Source organism: Thunnus albacares, chromosome 5 (assembly GCF_914725855.1).
Source record: "Thunnus albacares chromosome 5, fThuAlb1.1, whole genome shotgun sequence".
NCBI lineage: Eukaryota > Metazoa > Chordata > Actinopteri > Scombriformes > Scombridae > Thunnus > Thunnus albacares.
The window spans coordinates 25,960,273-25,977,601 of record NC_058110.1 but is presented as its reverse complement, the minus strand read 5'-3'; the positions used below and the strand labels follow the sequence as shown (position 1 = coordinate 25,977,601).

At 43.8% G+C, this 17,329-nt stretch overlaps 1 protein-coding gene across 1 annotated transcript in view; it reads right to left on the bottom strand.

Moving 5' to 3' along the window:
• Positions 1-16,083, bottom strand: part of camta1a (calmodulin binding transcription activator 1a) — a 158,614-nt gene extending 142,531 nt beyond the window's left edge. The window contains exon 1 of the mRNA XM_044351738.1: positions 16,020-16,083. The gene's annotated coding sequence lies outside the window, so the exon portion shown is untranslated. The remainder of the gene's footprint in view (positions 1-16,019) is intronic.
• Between the last annotated feature and the right edge of the window lie 1,246 nt (positions 16,084-17,329).

Here is a 17,329-nt window from a genome sequence, read left to right as displayed (position 1 = left end):
TTAAAAGTGTGGAGAGAAATGTGGGAGGAAATGAATGACATTCCAACAGTACATCCTCTCCAAACCTGAACAAAATGTGTCAGCAGTGGGAGTATAAAATCTCTGAATGAGAGTTTTTTGGCATAGGAGATATGGAGAGAAATCAATTTCAGGGCCAAGTATGGTGCCAAGGACGTCCAGAAGGGCATAGCTCTGTTGATCTGTTCATATCAATTTGCTCCCTTCTCCAGACGGAGAATGCCACAGTGTGCAGCGCTGCATCTTTAAGGAATATCGCCCTGATAACGGTGCCATAAAACACATAATTTTACAGTCAAACCATCTCTGTCTCAAATGCACTTGGAGCGGAAGCCATTTTCAAGCAACATAAAGTTTAACATGGCGCTACATCTGCCGAGCCGCTAGCTTCCACGCTACATGGAACTGGGCGATTTAATTAGGGGACATGGGATGGCGTTGTGTGACACTGCAATGAGCCCCACCCTCTTGATCCCAAACTGATCCCACCTGAACCTGTGGTCATCTCTGGAAGAGTGGAGAGCATACTGAATTACAGTACCCTGTATACACAATACAGTAGTTGAAAAGTTTCTAATGACTGTATCATTAAACACTGTGATAAATCACAACACTATAATACAGCCCTGCTTAGATGTGATTATACAGATGAGCAGCTGGTTTGTATCAGTCTTTTTTAATCTTTTATCTTATAGGTCAATTTCTACATCTTAATGGTACAGAATATTAGGATTTATACATTTTACCCTCCATGATTATATGACAATGTTAAACATCATGAATATTTTAGATATAGATATACTCATGACCTATTATGATGTTATTATAACAGAATATTGCTCCTGGATGCAAAATATAGGCCTATTAACATTGAGGTATCTATATTTGTGACCAACCAACTATCTTGTCTATAAGGAACACAGCAGTTCATCCATCTTAAATAGATATTTTCTACATGAATACATATTGTAAATAAACCAATTCAAAGGCTAGAGCAATTTTGCAGAAAAGCAAAGCAAAGCAGCTTGAAAATAAAGTGGAGATTTAGATGAACTACTTTGATAGTCATTAGTTGACTGAACAGTGACTTTCCCCCAGCCGAGATAACTTTTTGAACAATAATGTCTCCCTTGAAAAGTAATATTGAATATCTCTTTTAAAGTTTCCCCTGTTTTCTAATGGAACCTCCCTCCACTGAGCATTTCAACCACCTGAGTGAGAAGCCACTAATGCACCCTAATTCCACTAATGCACCCTAATTCAGACAGTATAGATTACAGATTGTCAAGGTCAAAAGTTAGATTTTTGCCTTGACTAACTAAAAGCAGAATCCCAATATATATTAAATGGAGCAATGGTGGATGGAGGTGAATTGTGAGGGACGTTAATACTTCCTGTTGTGAATTACCATGCACAACTGGAATCACTGTGCTCTGTAGACCCTTACTAAGTGCAGAATGATCTATGCACAGGCTAGAAAGAAAACAAGTTAGGCGTTTAGACTGGTGCAAAGTGCAAGTTCCACTTTAAACACTTGAAACCAGTGATGCAGCATCACTGGTTACCAATAAAAGCAGGCACTGTGACATATCATCAAATAACTGTCAACCTTGGTTTTGTTTAGATGTTCTATATGAGAGTGTGAGCCATAACATAAATTCCCATATGGCAATCTAGATAAAGAGGTGAGTTGTGGGTGAGGGGGGGATTTGGCTAGATGGAGATACAAAGGCAAAAGTTCTATTAAAAATTTTAAGGGGAATCAATTTGTTTGCTTTAATTACTTGTTACTTGTTAAAGCATTTACTTCGAAAAATCCTGTGTCACATTTTCTGCTGTGATAATGGAGCCACGGGGAGGGAGGGGCGCTTGGTTGGGTTGAGTGCCTTTTAAATGGCTCACCCTCTGGTTCTAAACACAGCGCTCAGTATGCCTGCTCGCCCATCCCCGAGTCTCTTTTGCGGGGTGTGTTGGTAATGAGGCCCTCCTGTAGTGCTGCACTCCACTCCTCTGTTGGTGCAGAAAAGCGCACCCCTGCCACGTCCTGACATTCTGACAGATAGGAGCCGCGGAAAGCATATGGCCAATGTGGCAATGCCTCCAACGCCCTCCAAACTGTCGTAGGGCTCAGGCATAATGAGTGGTAGAGCGATGAGCCCAAGTCCTACACATAGGAGACATTAGTCATCACTTTTTCTCCTCATCTGCCACAGATCAGCTAGAAAAAACTCTTACCTCGTATAAGAGTCAAGAGATCCCATGAATTTGTGATTGTACAGAGGAAAGCTATGTAGTTTAGCACAGCAGAGCCAGACAGGATGTCTCAGAGAGAGAGTGCATATCTCGAGAAAACTGCTAGACATTGGTTTCATGAAACAATGTGAGTTCTTGTGGATACATAGAACAATTAAAATTTGCTGGTTGACTGGTTTAGTGGTTGGGCTGCATTTTACATGCATCACAACACAGAGTCAAGTGACAGATAGTCAGGGTAGAAACAAAGAGGGATGTCACTGACTGAGGCAGGAGTGAGTGATGGTGTATTGGGCCAGGAAGCCCTGTCAACTGTCAATGCCGTTAGTGTCCAGAAGCTCAAGTCCACAGCGACTAGACGTGATTTTAGATAAGGTGCCCATCCAGCCGTGCCCTCTACATGGCCTCCCTTTGGCCCAGACTCCCCTGCCAGTCTCCTTCCCTCTCTCTGTCTGGCCTGTTATCCCTGACCGTCTAGACACCTCCCAGCACGCAATCCCTCACCCCAGCCAACCCGGGCTGTTCTCAGCTCTTCTGCTTTCTCTCTGCTAAACACTGCGTCACAACACTGGCTGGCTGGAGGGCTGTGAAGGGCCACTGAAAAGGACAGAACAATGCCATGCAGTTCTCTCTCTCACTCCTGTTCAAGTCATTCACTGGAAGGCTCAGAAAATGCTGCACAGAACTGCATTTCAATCCTCCTGTGAGAGCAACTGAAATTATCACAATCCAAGACTTAGCTAAAACTTGTCAGACAGTCTCGGGGGTTGACTGTAAGTGTGAACAATTGTAATGAGGCAGCCGGCACCAATCATTCAATGATGTAGACACACCTCTGAAAAACAAAACTAACAATTGAAAGTACTTCAGCCACTTTTTGTATGCAAAGACGCAAATGAATGAGAACAATGAGCAAGCCAAGAGGCAATTACGGAGCGTATGGCTTTGGGTACAGACTGATCTGCTGGTGGCAGTGAAACCACCTGAGTGCCCGTGTTCTTTAACAATTTATGATGACAAAATCTACTGACACTTTAGTCAAACGAATGAATACCAGACGAAAATGTTAGGGAGAGATAAGTTGGGAAGAGATCAGACATATGGATAAATTTCACATTTGATGACACGTAAAAACAAAAGCTTTTGTAAACCATATGGAGTGATAATCACCGGCAAAAACAAGACGAATTTGAAGCAACATTTTCAGACGAGTCATCCTGAAATTCATGCAAAGGTAAGCACACTTCATTTTTTTTTTTCTCAAGCTAATGTTATTTTATTAGCTAACCTGAGCTGGTGTATTTTCGCGAAACTTGTAATACAATACCAGCTAAAAGAAACACAAACAGCTGTCCTTTACTGATTAAAGAAGTGAATGACCGAGAGTAGCTGATCTTAGACATGCTAAAGATAATAAGTGTAAGGTTTCACTGTCCTCAAATTGAAACAAATATGTAACAGAAGAATACACATCTGAGGAAATGTTTACATTGCACTTTGAGTACCACACCGGCATGTCATGTTAACTTAACGTTACTGTTACTTAATGTTAGACATATGACAGGATAAAGGAGCAGAAATGTAGTATAGAGACAACTTGGAGCTATGTGGGTGTACTTGTGTATGGGTGAGAGAGGGGGAGGGGAGGTTAGGGGGTGACAGAGAGAAAAATTAGAACTTGATTTTTTTCCCCTTTATTCAACCTCACAGATACAGAAGACCTCCGATGACAAGGATGGGCCACTGACTGCAAATAAAGCTAGTGCACCCCAGCAGAATATTTCAACAGCTCTTCCAAGTGCTTCTAAGTACAAAAGTGACTCTAACGAACAATATACCAAGGAGGAGGGCATAGCAAAATGGATTGGGTGCGCAGGATTACTGGTCACAACGACTGAAGACGAGGACTTTGTTCTAATGATGGAGACAGTAGAGTATATCTAATCATTCAGGGGGAGCAGGTCTAATGCTCATTGTTGTTATTTTGTTATTGTCTGAAATGGTCTTTTGCAAAAAAGGAAGGCTGTATTCTTGTTTCTTTTATATGAGACTTAATTTTACTTGTGTTTGATTTTAAGATAAATAAAGATATGTTTCATAATAACAGGTAAATAGATGTTTCCTCCAGGAGTCTATAGTGAGTTTGTAGAGCTATCTGTGTATATACAGAAAATTAATTGGAAATTCTAGAGAAACTTTTAAATAGTGCATTACACTTTAAGTAAACCGGTTAGATTTTAGTCAACTAAATCTACTGTAGATCTACTGTATCTACATCTGCTGTACTTGTACTGTAGTCTTATGACATTTAGTCAACTAAAACTAAAACAATTCAGATGACTAAAATATGACTTTAGCCTTTAGTCAAAAGACTATGACTAAAACTAAATCAAAATTTGCTTTCAAAATGAATTCTCAGTTAAAAAAAACATTTATGCATTTGATAGAAGCTGGGTACAAATGCCACAGGGCGTTAGTCTAAATTTCCTGAAAGCCTTCGTTCATCCTCTGTACCCCCGTCGCCCAACAGGTGGAGTGTGGACACCATACATTCATTCAAGTCCTCATGTAAAGCCCTTTTACCCTGACCTGTTGCAGTAGATAGCAGGGGTTACAATGCCACAACATCACTTCCCTATGCACAGAGCCAGGGCCTTACACCCATGACTGATCTCTATTAAATTACATGGATTAAATCAGAGATCCTTAATTAGGCCCCAATAAAAGTGTCATGTGGCTTTTGAAACCTCTGAGCATGCCATGATTGGATAAAAAATGTGAAAACATACGAAATGAAATTGGTTTACTGCTGAGTGTGCGCCCCATGACTCTTGAGTGGAGCAGCAAAGCAGGGGGAAATAAAGAGAGGAGGAATAAGTAAGAGAGAGAGAGAGAGAGAGAGAGAGAGAGAGAGAGGAGACACAGATGCAGAGAAAGAGCATGAGGGGAGTCTCAGGGCGAGTCACACCTCTTTGCCTCAGAAAAGCTCTTAAATTCCATGTGTGACCTGAGGGAGAAAGCTCTAAAGAGTCAGCCTAAGATGCCATGATACAGAATTTGACTTGCGGAGCAGTGAGCTAATACAGTCTGCCACAAGCCACACTGAGGAGTGCTATAGGCATGACGCAAGGCTCCTGGAGACAGACCAATCCTTCATGCATATATATGTGCATACAGAACACAAACCTACACATACACACTTATAAAACACTCAAGCACACACATCTGGGACTTGCTTCTGTCTAAAAACTGGAGCGTGATGCCTTCCTGCTCCTCTGGACCCTTGCATCTCCTAGTGTCAGGATGGCCAAAAGCTTTTAAGTGCTTTAAACTCATAATAACCCTAATGCTTAGTCTCCCCCTGTGAGCTCTGTGTTTGTCAGTATGAAAATGAAATGAAATTGAAATAGATGCAAAGATGGGGGGATGTTCAGACATGTTAAGGGTTGCTGGGGATTTGGCGTCTGTAAAGGCATTAAGAAGGGAACAGAGAGTAAACAGGCTCCCAGGACATGTTATGTGGTGACAGGGAAAGCTGGAGAGCAGCAATGCACAAAACTGCTAACACACACAGGAGCGCAGCACACATTGAACTTCTTATTTTGCCCTCTTCTCCTCTTGCATATTAGCTTGTTATGTTGTTTGTGATGTTTCTATTTTTGAAAACATGGGGATTGAAAAAAAAAAAAAAAAAAAAAAATCGCAGATCCACAGCCACAATGCATAGCAGGGAATAGTAAGCACACAAACAAAAAACAGCCCCCAACCACCTTCCCACTCGCCACTAATCCTCTCATGCCCTAATTGTGGGTGCAGTCACCCCAGATTCACTTCTTCAGGGTAAAAGAGAAAGAGAGCTAAGGCTCTGGCTGAGAACAGACCACCCTGTCTTCCACTCAAAATGATTCTCTCTGCCAGAAGACACCAGAACGGTAGGTGGTACTCTCTCTCCATTACATTTCACTTTTATCTCACTTCCCCTTTGCCTCTCCATCTTCCTGTCATTTCTAGCTCTCTTTTCTCTCCCTCTCCTTTTTCTACTGTAAACCGCCTAAGGTGATTATGGATTGTGATGGTGGTGGGTGGGGAAGGCGAATCCCTGTCTTTGTTTCCTTAAAATAGGTTTAATAGACTATTACCCAACACAGTTGAGAACCTCTGTGTGATTGTTAACATGGTTTGGTGTGCAAAACAATCTCTGCACCACAAACACTGATGTCAATATGTAGTCTCTGTTTATGACAGAGACAAAGAGCGCAGGTGGCTCTGTACCTATTGGTGGGCTACTCTCCTTGGTGGTTAGTGCTGGCAGTTTCCATCGTGCCAAGTCTGCATTTCAGTACGATATGCAAGATATCACACACACTCACAGGAGACACATTAAAACAGGCTATTAAACTCTTTGGCATTTGATTTCTTTTAATCAAAGAGGTCATCAGTAAACTGAGCAGAATCCCACACCACAGGTCTTAGAAGAAGATGCTAGAAAGGAGTCAGCGACTGGTGGCTGGCTGTGTTTTATCTGAAGCGTCGCTACTATTGGGAAGGCTGGATTGGAGCGCAGCCATGCCAACCTTTACAACAGCCTTGTATTTTCCTGTCTGGTTCTCAGTCTCTCTCTCTCTCTCTCTCTCTCTATGTGTCTATATGTCTGTCTCATACCCTCTCTCTTTCAGGCACAAAACCAAGGCGCACATTAGGTGCTGGTGCTGCACATTTTGATGCTTGGCTGTCACTGTATCATTGTCTGGTGACATAAAGCACAGTAAAGCACTGAGCAGTGATGAAGTGGAGAGGTTTTAAACCTGCGCTCACTGGCACATTTCTTGCCTTTCAACCAATGTCATTTGGAGTGTCATCATCCTACTGTGAAAGTAGCCAACCCCCCACTCCCTTCCTAAAACACAGAAGAAAGAAAGACAGAGAGAAAGAGAGAGAAAAAGAGAGAGAGAGAGAGAGAGAGCATCCACCTTGGTAGTACTTGCTCCATTATTCCGCTGGAGGCTTGATTAGACAGAGGGGGTAATTTACGAGCCACTTCATTGCCAATTCAACGGGCACATCACCTGTAAATAATTGAAACCCTTCATGTCCATTCCGACATAATCATATCGCTATCATGTTAATGTATCCAGCAGTGCTTTCCTTTGGGTCAGGCACAGGACTACTTTAAATCTTGGCTGACCTGTCTCCATAACTCTCCCGGGCACCACCCTCCAGCAAACCAAAAAAAAAAAAAAATAATAATAAAGATGAAGAACTGCACTGGGAAATGATGAAAAACTGAAAATACAGTAAACAAATACAAGACTTCTCAGCAAGGCAGCAGTGGGTTGCAGGTGGAGGGTGCGCATTTTGCACTGGCTTGTTAATTATCTGTGCTTATGATGTGGATAAGGAGAATTCATCATCTTCTTATTTATTTATCTCTTCCGGAGTTCTATCAGTCAAGCAGGGATATGAAAAGGCAGCACAATTTGGATGGTAGTAGCTATTACAGTGAGTTGAGGGGGAGACAAGGAGGAAAGGAGAAATCAAACCCTTTGCTTTTAATTGTGCGGAATTGTACCATCACGGGAACTGTCTCTCTCAAGCACTCTTAATTATACCAGTGTTTAAAAAACTTGATATTGAATTGAAAGCTATTTTTCTTACTTCATTTAAAAAAGTTATGAATATTAATTATCCAATCTGAAATGGTTCTCACCTTTCCTTCTGCACACTCCTCTCAAATGTGCACGACAAAAAAGATTTGAATAATTTATCAATTGACTTATATTTGAATTGATTAATTCACTGATGCAAAATTAATACATGGCTATCCTCCACATTCCACCCACTCCATCCTCTCCCATCGTTAATGAAGCAGTTTAAGTAAAGGGTCTTGCCTGGGTAAAGTACTGACTGAGGAAAGGAGCATAGGTATGGGAGGGCTGGGGTTTCTGTCGAATACAATTCTGTAGTAATGAAGATGTCTCATCAGAATCAACAGGCTCACTAACTTCTCGACTAAGACACGTAAGAGACACTCTGTGTGTTTCATGCTAATTGAGCCGGTGCTCTTTAGGGAGAAGCTTCAGCGTAACAAAAAAAAAAAAAAAATTAAATAGGCGAGAAAGACATACGGTGAAGGATGGAGACAAACTGTGGTCAAACCAGATGGGTGAGGGCTAAAGGTCGACTAAATAAGGGGGCTATGAACCTGAATGCTCTGTGTGTGTTAGTGTGTGATCCACAAAGAAGGCCATAGTATAGCAGACTCATAGCAAGCAAGGCTGCCATTCTTTCTTAGTCGCTAAATGGTGATTAGGTGCAAGAGGTCAGTACTGCCATTTGCCGTTTTTACACATTGAATGGTGCCACGTGGCAACTCATCATCCGCTGTACTTCCTGTACTGTGAAGCTCAGCTGGGGCGAAGAAATGGGACAGAATGTGTGCCAGTGTGTGTGTGTGTGTGTGTGTGTGTGTGTGTGTGTGTGTGTGTGTGTGTGCATGTGTGTGTGCTGTGTGTGCGCCCATGTCGTGCCTGTTCTTTGCTGGTGATTCACCCAGCTCTCTGGCAGCCATCCAGGACCTATTTTCTACTTCTCTTTACATAACAGCAAACGGTATCACTGAAGCTGTGTGTCCTGTCCTTTCTCTTCCTCCTCCTCCTCCTCCTCTTGTTCCTCTGCCACTTCCTGATCTTCTTTTCCCCATCCTCCACTTTCCTGCGTGTATTCTTTAAACAGCAAAACTGTGTTTTTGCTCTCAGGTGCCACTGTACCACCCATGGGACCGCGAAGTGACCAGTCAGGAAAAAATGTTTTAGGACCACACCCAAAGCACAGAGTGGTCAACCAGATTCTAGAGCATGCCATGGAGCGGTGCGTGGGATGGGAGGATGTTGCTCACTGAAATGCCCCCTAGTGCTTTCTAAAGGGCCAGGATCCGGGATCCGCTACACCATATGCCTACAGGACAGCACCCAACTGGGCACCAGGGCGTGACAAGCTGAAAATAGGGACTTGCAGTTACAATCCTCACTGTACAAGCCAACATACGGCCACTCGGCACCAACAGAGCAGAGCGACGAGGTGGAAGAGGATGGTACAAGAGGGGGTGGAGAGCAGAGGGGGGTTGAAAATAGAAAATCAAGGAGGTGAAGGGAGAGGAGCTGAAGAGAGTTTAGTTTGTAGGGAGGAATGAGGGTGAGGAATGAGGTGCTGTGTGTGTGTGTGTTGAGAGTGTCAGTGTGTGTGTGTAGGAGGGATGTGTAGGCAGGCTTTAGTGTCTGGACTGCACAGTGACTCAGGTGTGAATAATACGTTAGGTCTACAGTACTCTGTGTGTGTGTGTGTGTGTGTGAGAGAGAGAGAGAGAGAGAGAGAGAACAAGCGAGAGCACAGTGAAGTGCTGGGTCGGTGTAATGCTGGTCGTCTATGTGTCTAGGTGGCTGAGGGTGTGCTCTGCTGTGTCTATGGCCCGCTCCATGACAGCCAGCCTGCACGCTGCTCACCGGTGCAGAAGTGCTAATTGAATTAAGTCTTTATTATCAGGCTGCAGAGGCAGCACTTCTCCCCATCTCGGCCCGCTTGGCTGACACTTTCTCCTTGAACACCTGCTTGACATCAACTTCCTCCTCTATTTATTTATCCCCTCTCTCCTGTGGCAAGCCACTGGCTGCACTCCTTCCTCCCCTCCACCTCCTCTTCCACATTCACATACCGAGCAAGGCTAGGCCCGCTTGTTTTTAAAGCAGCTTCCATTATCTGTGCTGTGAAATACTCCTCAGCTTGAATAACCTCAGCATCACTGAATAAAGTATCTTTGACTTCAGTGCTCTTTTTTGAAAGCTACACAGCAATACAGGTAAAAACGTGCCATACAATACAATACCGATACGATGTGTATTACCATACAAAAAAAGGACACATAATAAAAAGGATTAATTCCTAGGACTGCCCTTCCTGGCCTTCAGCAGTAGTCCTGGTGAGTGTAGAGGGAATAAAGGCGATAAAGTTAGATGATGTTCTATGTTCTATTGAATAGTCTCCGGTGGGCAAGCTGGCCTGGGTAATATACAGCAGCTGGGATGAGAACTAACATATATCTAGTCCCCTGTCCATTTCCACTAGCCTCAGGCTCAGGCTTCTTCCCTGGACTCAGCTTGGGCATTACTTTAGAGGACAGACAAACAAGAGGCGCTATTAAGTTGGCTTGGAGTCTGAGGCCCAGGCACTCGGCCCAGCACTAGCTGTAATCTATTGACCGTTTGCATTCTCCCTCCCATGCCCCAAAACCACAGGACCTTTCTCTATCTGTCAGTTGAATCCATTGCTCACCTCCCTCCATCTCTATCTGCTGTTTACCCACTCTATTTTTCTCTTTTTTCTCTCCCTCGCCCTCTGTCAGCTCAATCCCCCTCTATTCCATCTTTCTCCCTCTCTTTCGTCTCTTTGCGTAAATCCTCTCTCCCCCCCAACCCCCCCCCCTCACTCTTCCTCCTCCTCACGCCATCCATCACTATTCCTCCCATCTCCATCTAGTCTGTTGGCTTCTCTTATTGACATGTTTCCATTTTCTAAACTGCTCTCGCTCCATCATATTCACTCTTCCTTCGATGACCATTTTTCATTTTCTCTTTTTCATTCACTCTTACCTCATACTCGTTGGGTTCACCTCACTCCTGTCCTCTCTGCTTTCCCTCACGGGCTTTATTTCACACAGCCCACATAGCCCCAGGTGGGCATAGCTGTCCTTGTCAGAGCTGTTGACTAGGTGGAGGCGGCGTGGGACAGTGTCCTCCAGGGCTCGACAGAATGGGGCAGCCAGGGGAGAAGTGTCACTATGCAACAAACTAAACTTTTAGTCATGGTGAGGTGGGATAAAAAAAACAACAGAAGAGAAGGACATGCAGAGCAAAGAGATGAAAGAGATCACACTAGTTCACCTCACCAAGCAGTCTCTTCACATCTACTTGACATGTTGGCTTTTTTCATAACTCTTGGCTTGATTCAGTGCCATATGTCCTCCTTCATTTCAATGAGATCTTATCTAATGCCTCTTTATCTTTTTATGCCTTTGTTTCTGTGCATGTCCCGCTTTCTTTGTGCTTTCCCCTCTCTCTCTCTCTCTCCCTCTTTCCCTATCTCTCTCTCCTGCTGCTCCTGTCCTTTTCCACTCTCCTCTGAAACTCTGCCAGCCAACGAGTGCCACAAAGCATTAGACGCCCTTTTCAGGCACATCCTACACATCAGCCCCCACCCCCACTCACACTCACACACACACACACACACACACACACACACGCACACACACACACACGCACACACGCACAGAGAGAATGCCCAGCAATTCCTCACACCATGTGCCAGACCTGGTGACAGAAACAGAGTTTACACATAGGAGGTTTTATTCATGGTGGCAGACTCACCCAGATACTACCTCTCTCAGAAAAAAAAAGACACACAAAGCACATACAAGCACTCTATATTTAATTCAAATCACATCCACACAGATTCACTGGCAATTATGGACACACATACCATCTCAATACATTCATAAATGCCTGCATATGTTTTTCCACAATGCATTTTTCAAATGCGTAGTCATGCTCTCTCAGGCTCTTAGACATACCGTGTGCATACGCAAGAGTACAATTACGTATGTATACACACATGCGTACGCACAATCCCCTCTACAGTATCTGTTTCTCTCTCACTCACACCCACACACACACACACACAAACACTCACGTACACAAACAGTCACACAGATCTGCACAAATTCACAGGCTCCGTACACAATGGCAAACACCATACACAATAGCAAACAAACAGTCATTAGTAGATTTCAGGCTGCCTCTCAGTTCTGCTCTACTCTGTTGTTGGTGTGCCCGCGCCTCTGGGGTGGCGCCGCTGCTGTAGGTTTTAATAAAAGCATTGTCTTTGGAAGCTGTCTAAAGGGACTTGGTTTCATTTTGGAGTGCTGCTGCTGCTGCTGCTGTGGATGTGGATGTGGGAGGAGAGAGGGCTATTGCGCTGGGACGTGGGGGCGGCTAAGTTCAGTGTCACTGCAGGACCCTCAAAGGTCTGGTGCTTATTGTTTGATAGTTTCAATATACAATGTATGTGTGGGTGTGTGTGTGTGTGTGTGTGAGAGAGTGTGTGTTCTGTGGTCATATAAGCACGTGTGAATTTGTGTGTGTTCCAAACTTGTGTAGAAGTCAAAGCCTGTGGCTGACACAGCCCACCACTATAGCTGCAGCTATAACAAGTCTACTGTATGTTTTTATTCTATTCAAGAAAGGAGATTACACAGACAAACGCACACATACAGAGAGATCTGGTGAGGAGACTCTCCCTGTTGTGTTTTTGAGAAGGGCTGTTGTTAAACCGTCCTGTAAAACAAACAGTGGAGAAAAGAAACAATAATGTGAGTTTGTTCCACTCATGTGCCGTTTGAAGGATGCTCAGGATAACGAGCTATCACTATACGACACACAGGTGTCCATTAGCTCTTTGGGCTGACCAATCTATGACACCCTCTAGTCAATAGTTTCTCCATCTGTCAGCATACAAACACCCCTGAAAAAGCCCCTCAAGGAGACATTTGTGTCATTTATGATGGATAAAGAATGCCTGCTCTCAACAGGGGCATAATGTAACGCCTATGATGAGGTCAAATCACATGTTATTGTCTGGATTTGGAGCCATAATGTCTCTGTGCTTTGCTTGTGTTTTCACTCTCCTCCCACAGGCACCCTCAGATCCCATCAGCTGAAGCAACGTGGCACATCTTTAAAAAGGCAAAAGGAAAGAATGACTATTGCTATCTGGAAGGATGTAGGAGAGGAAAATCCTAATTGTCCCTTTAAGTGTGTTCCCTCCTGTGGAGCGAAGGTGCGGGGTAACGGCCATCTTAAATCACAGCCTTGCCGCGGCCTTCATTAAAGCCATAATGCCAGGCTCTCCCTTTAATGGAAATGGAAGCCAGCGAGGCTGTGGGTGTAAATTAAAGTGTAAGGCCCGAAGAGGGAAAGATTTCCCCAGCTCTGACAGGTGCGGCCTGAATTAGCTGTAGTGCTGTTCAAGCAGTCAGTGGGAGAACACTGGTATTGATTTTAAGCACTGTTGCACTTCCTATCTGAAAGGGAATGTGTATTACTACAGCTAGGCACATCAATCACTCAGTATTCCACCACTCTCCCCTGGCACGCTTCAGATTTTGAAATGATAAACAAACAGAAACAGACCCAAACAAAAGACAGCACCGACTCCGCTGTTACTGTAGGGGCTTGGCTGATGTGCACGAGCATTAGCGTAGTGAAATACATCTGTGCATGCATGTAATTGGTCCACTTCATCTCATCTTCCGTGTGTTGACAGGATGCCATCTCTATTCAGGGCATGTCCTGCATCGCGTGTCACCTTGGTCAAACAGCTGGCGTCAGCTCCTTGAGCTCTGGCTGTGGCCCACTCCCATGTTTACGACCTGCATGTGTCAGAGTTGTTACATGCATGCGGTGCAGCCATGCAGTGCGGTGCCTCTCCGTGTATGACCCTGCTGCTTATCTCTGCCTCCCATCATGCCCCACTGACCCTGTCTACAGGCGCTGGCAGGGAGAGAATTAGCCTACTTAGCCTATTCCCCACAGGGGTCAACCCACACACAGACATGCAGACAGCACACCCACAGTCAGATGCACACACCCACCCACAAACACACCCCACGATGTGTGATGACAAATGATAAGGCAGCACTTAACCACAGGTGTCCGAAGTTTGACCTTTCACCCGTGACCTTGAGCAGAAAGCTTTTCATATAGATGCCAGCCATCAATCAGCTCCCATCAATCACACATATACGCTGCACCCTTTCACTCCCCCCAACCTTTCCTTGCCCCAACATCCATCACTATGCTCTACCCTTTCACTGACATCTAGGAAAACACAAACACTTCACAACCTTGCTCCCTCCATGCCTCTCTGAATCACACAGATTCAATACACAAGTTCACACACACATACACACATCATCACACGTCCTGCAGTGATGGCTCCTCTAAAACACAGGATGTGTTGCTGTGTTGTCAGGTGACCTGCAGGTGTACACTAGAGGCTGCTCCCTGGTGACACGTTTGCTGAGATATCAGCACCTGCACTGAGACATGACATGGGGTTGAAATCCCTGAGCACACTGGCAGCTGAGACCGCTGCATAAGAGACAGCCAGTGGTGACAGACTGTGGCCATGAGCATCCAGAGGACCGTTTGGCTCGAAAGTCACTGGATCAAAAGTCTCTCACATTTCACACAAGTGTCATTTTTGGCCTGTGTTGTGCTGGAGGATACCAGCGCTGTGGCGCTTCACAGTCTGTTTTTTTTTTTTTAAATCCTTTTATATTTGTTCTTTAATGTCATTTACTATACTACAGCAACATAACAACATCTGTACATTCTGGAAAGAGTAATAAAGGTAAGTCTAACACTATGCAGGCCATATCTCATGATTAAAATAAGCATGACACCGGTTTAATTTTTGGTGAGTTCGAGAGAGGACGCTTGGGGAGGAGGGGACACTCTTGATAAAAAACAGGTGAGCTCAGTGCTCTTTTGGCCCATGCTCCATAATTACACCAGAGAACGTATTCTAATTGGCAGTGTCTTTATGCAGAACTATTATCAATGTCCCTCCGAGGCAGTGGAAGACAGGAGGGGTGGGGTGAGGGACGTGAGGAATGGGTTCTATGTCGGTAAGCCCAGGGTCCGTTTACACATGGATGAGGACTGCTAATAATGCCAGCAAAGCAAAGTCCAGCCAGCAGATAAAGAGAAAGAAAGGTTTAACATATTGAGCTGATTCAAAATGCATGAGCATGTAAACGTTAGAAAAGGGAACATTATGTGAACAGCTTGTATTTGCTGTAGCGGGTGAAATGATTTTTGGGGTCTGACAGTGTGACAACGACAAGACAGACCGAAAGAGAACAAGAATGTCCATCCTGTAGCTGTCCGATACGGAGAGATCAGCAAAAGCTACTCAAGGGAAAGGGCTGTCCACTACTGTCAAATGTAGAGGAATGCTATCACAAAGCCACATTGCATTTATATATTATACTACATAGCTTATATAATGACATCACAGCCAACGCTGCCACGGACCAAATTAGTTTAAAACACAGCTAACATAATTTCAAGGGTTCCAGTTTGCTGAAAAAGCCAAGGAGAATGTGTTCTTCATTTGCAAATTGCCCCTATATGTATCTGCATACATTAACAAAATAAATTAACTGCACCGGCGTCCCTTTTGTATTTCAAATATCACTGCAGCTCTTGGCATTTTGTTTCACATGTGGGTGTAATGTCTGACCCAGACAAACACCCCCAGCTCCAACAGTGTTATTAGTTGAGTGGTGAATGTGCAGACAGATAGGAACACATTAACAAACCATTCAAAGCAGATGCTGCACCAGTGCATGTTATGTTAATTGGCTTGCTAAAAGGCAATTATTTGTCAATTTTAATATTCCACCATTTATCTGAAAACTGTAAACTTTTCAGAACAGCCATCAGCAGCCTGTAATATTAAACAGGCTACATTTAACTTGACGGAGGTTGCAAGCTGTGCATAAGGGAAATGGTCTTGAAGAAAAAAATGTGTAAAACTAAGAATGGAAATTTCGGTTTTCCCCCCGAATGTGATACTTTTAGGGCTATGAATCTTAACTGGTGTTTAAAAACAGGACGGGAGCGTAATTGTCTTACCTTGTTTTAGGGGATGTCGTTAGCCATTCTTCATGCTTTTCAAATGTTATCAAGTAAGCTGCGATCTCCTGTGAAAAAGAGAAGAGAGGAGAGAGGAAGGGAGTGAGGCTTAGATATGTCATCTTTAATCACTGTTCTCTTGTGTTTGTAATACATCGGTGAGACTGCTTCATTGATATTCAGACAGTCTAACCAGCAGCATAAACACAGGAAAGACAGAAACAGGGGCAGTGCCGGGGAGCTCAGGCAGGTAAATGGAGACTGGTAAAAGTAAAGTGAAAGACAGAAGCGAAATGCAGCTGAGGTCAGATCATCTTCTGAGACTATCTTTGTTACGAAAGCTTTGATCAAGTTCTCCTCTGAGGACATCAAGGTGCTCTCAGAAAGATTTGACTGTGTTTGAGAGTGAGCAGCTTTTAACATTTTTGGTCCGGATCCTCCACCAAATCCCTTTGATCTGCCCTTGACACTCCTCTATGGATCAATCCACTCTTTAACCTTTGAATAATAATTACACGCCAGTCTCACAATATTGACATGCGTGTGTACTGCTACTTCAGAAAAAGCTGTAGATCCTTTGGAGTCAGTTGTGTACAAAGAGATGCTATAGACACTGAAGTAAAAAAAAAAAAAAAAAAAAGCCCAAACTGCCACTGGCATAAATAGAGATACTTCAAACACTTTCATGTTTCCCATGCTTGCCCTGCCTACTGCATCAGTCTGAGTGTAAAGGGGGAACACGCTAGACCATACCCGGCCATTTTCTCACCAAACTAATGGGCAGAAATAAAAGCACTTTGGATGCTGGTAGACAACCTAATGATTACCAGCGACAGCCAGCAATTCACTCTTCAGCAAGAACATTTGTCAGCTTCTCAGACTGTTAGAGAGAGCTAGACACAAAGATATACCTGCTGACATCTTCCACAAAAATATCATCTTTTCAGTTTCTAAGGATGTACTTCTCACCGCATGTTGGCGTGTCAACAAACATTTAAGTGTGAATATGTTGCTCAAATAGTCTTGTTTGGTCTGTAAGGCTTGAGTTTGCAAAAAAAAAAAAGACTCCAGGGCTTTATGTTGATACTTTGCTTGTCCACATGGGACAATAATGTCTGAAAAAAAAACAGCTTTCTCTATATCAGAAAAAATATGAGACATATGTGGCAGTGCAGCGATCACATAAACCAAGCCAATAGTTTTTTTTTTAGTTTTTTTTTTTTGGCTTTTTGACATTCTTCCCTTCCTCTTTTCCTCTCTGCACGCACGCACACAAAATAAAGTATGCACCACTGCAAGCCCATTGGCTC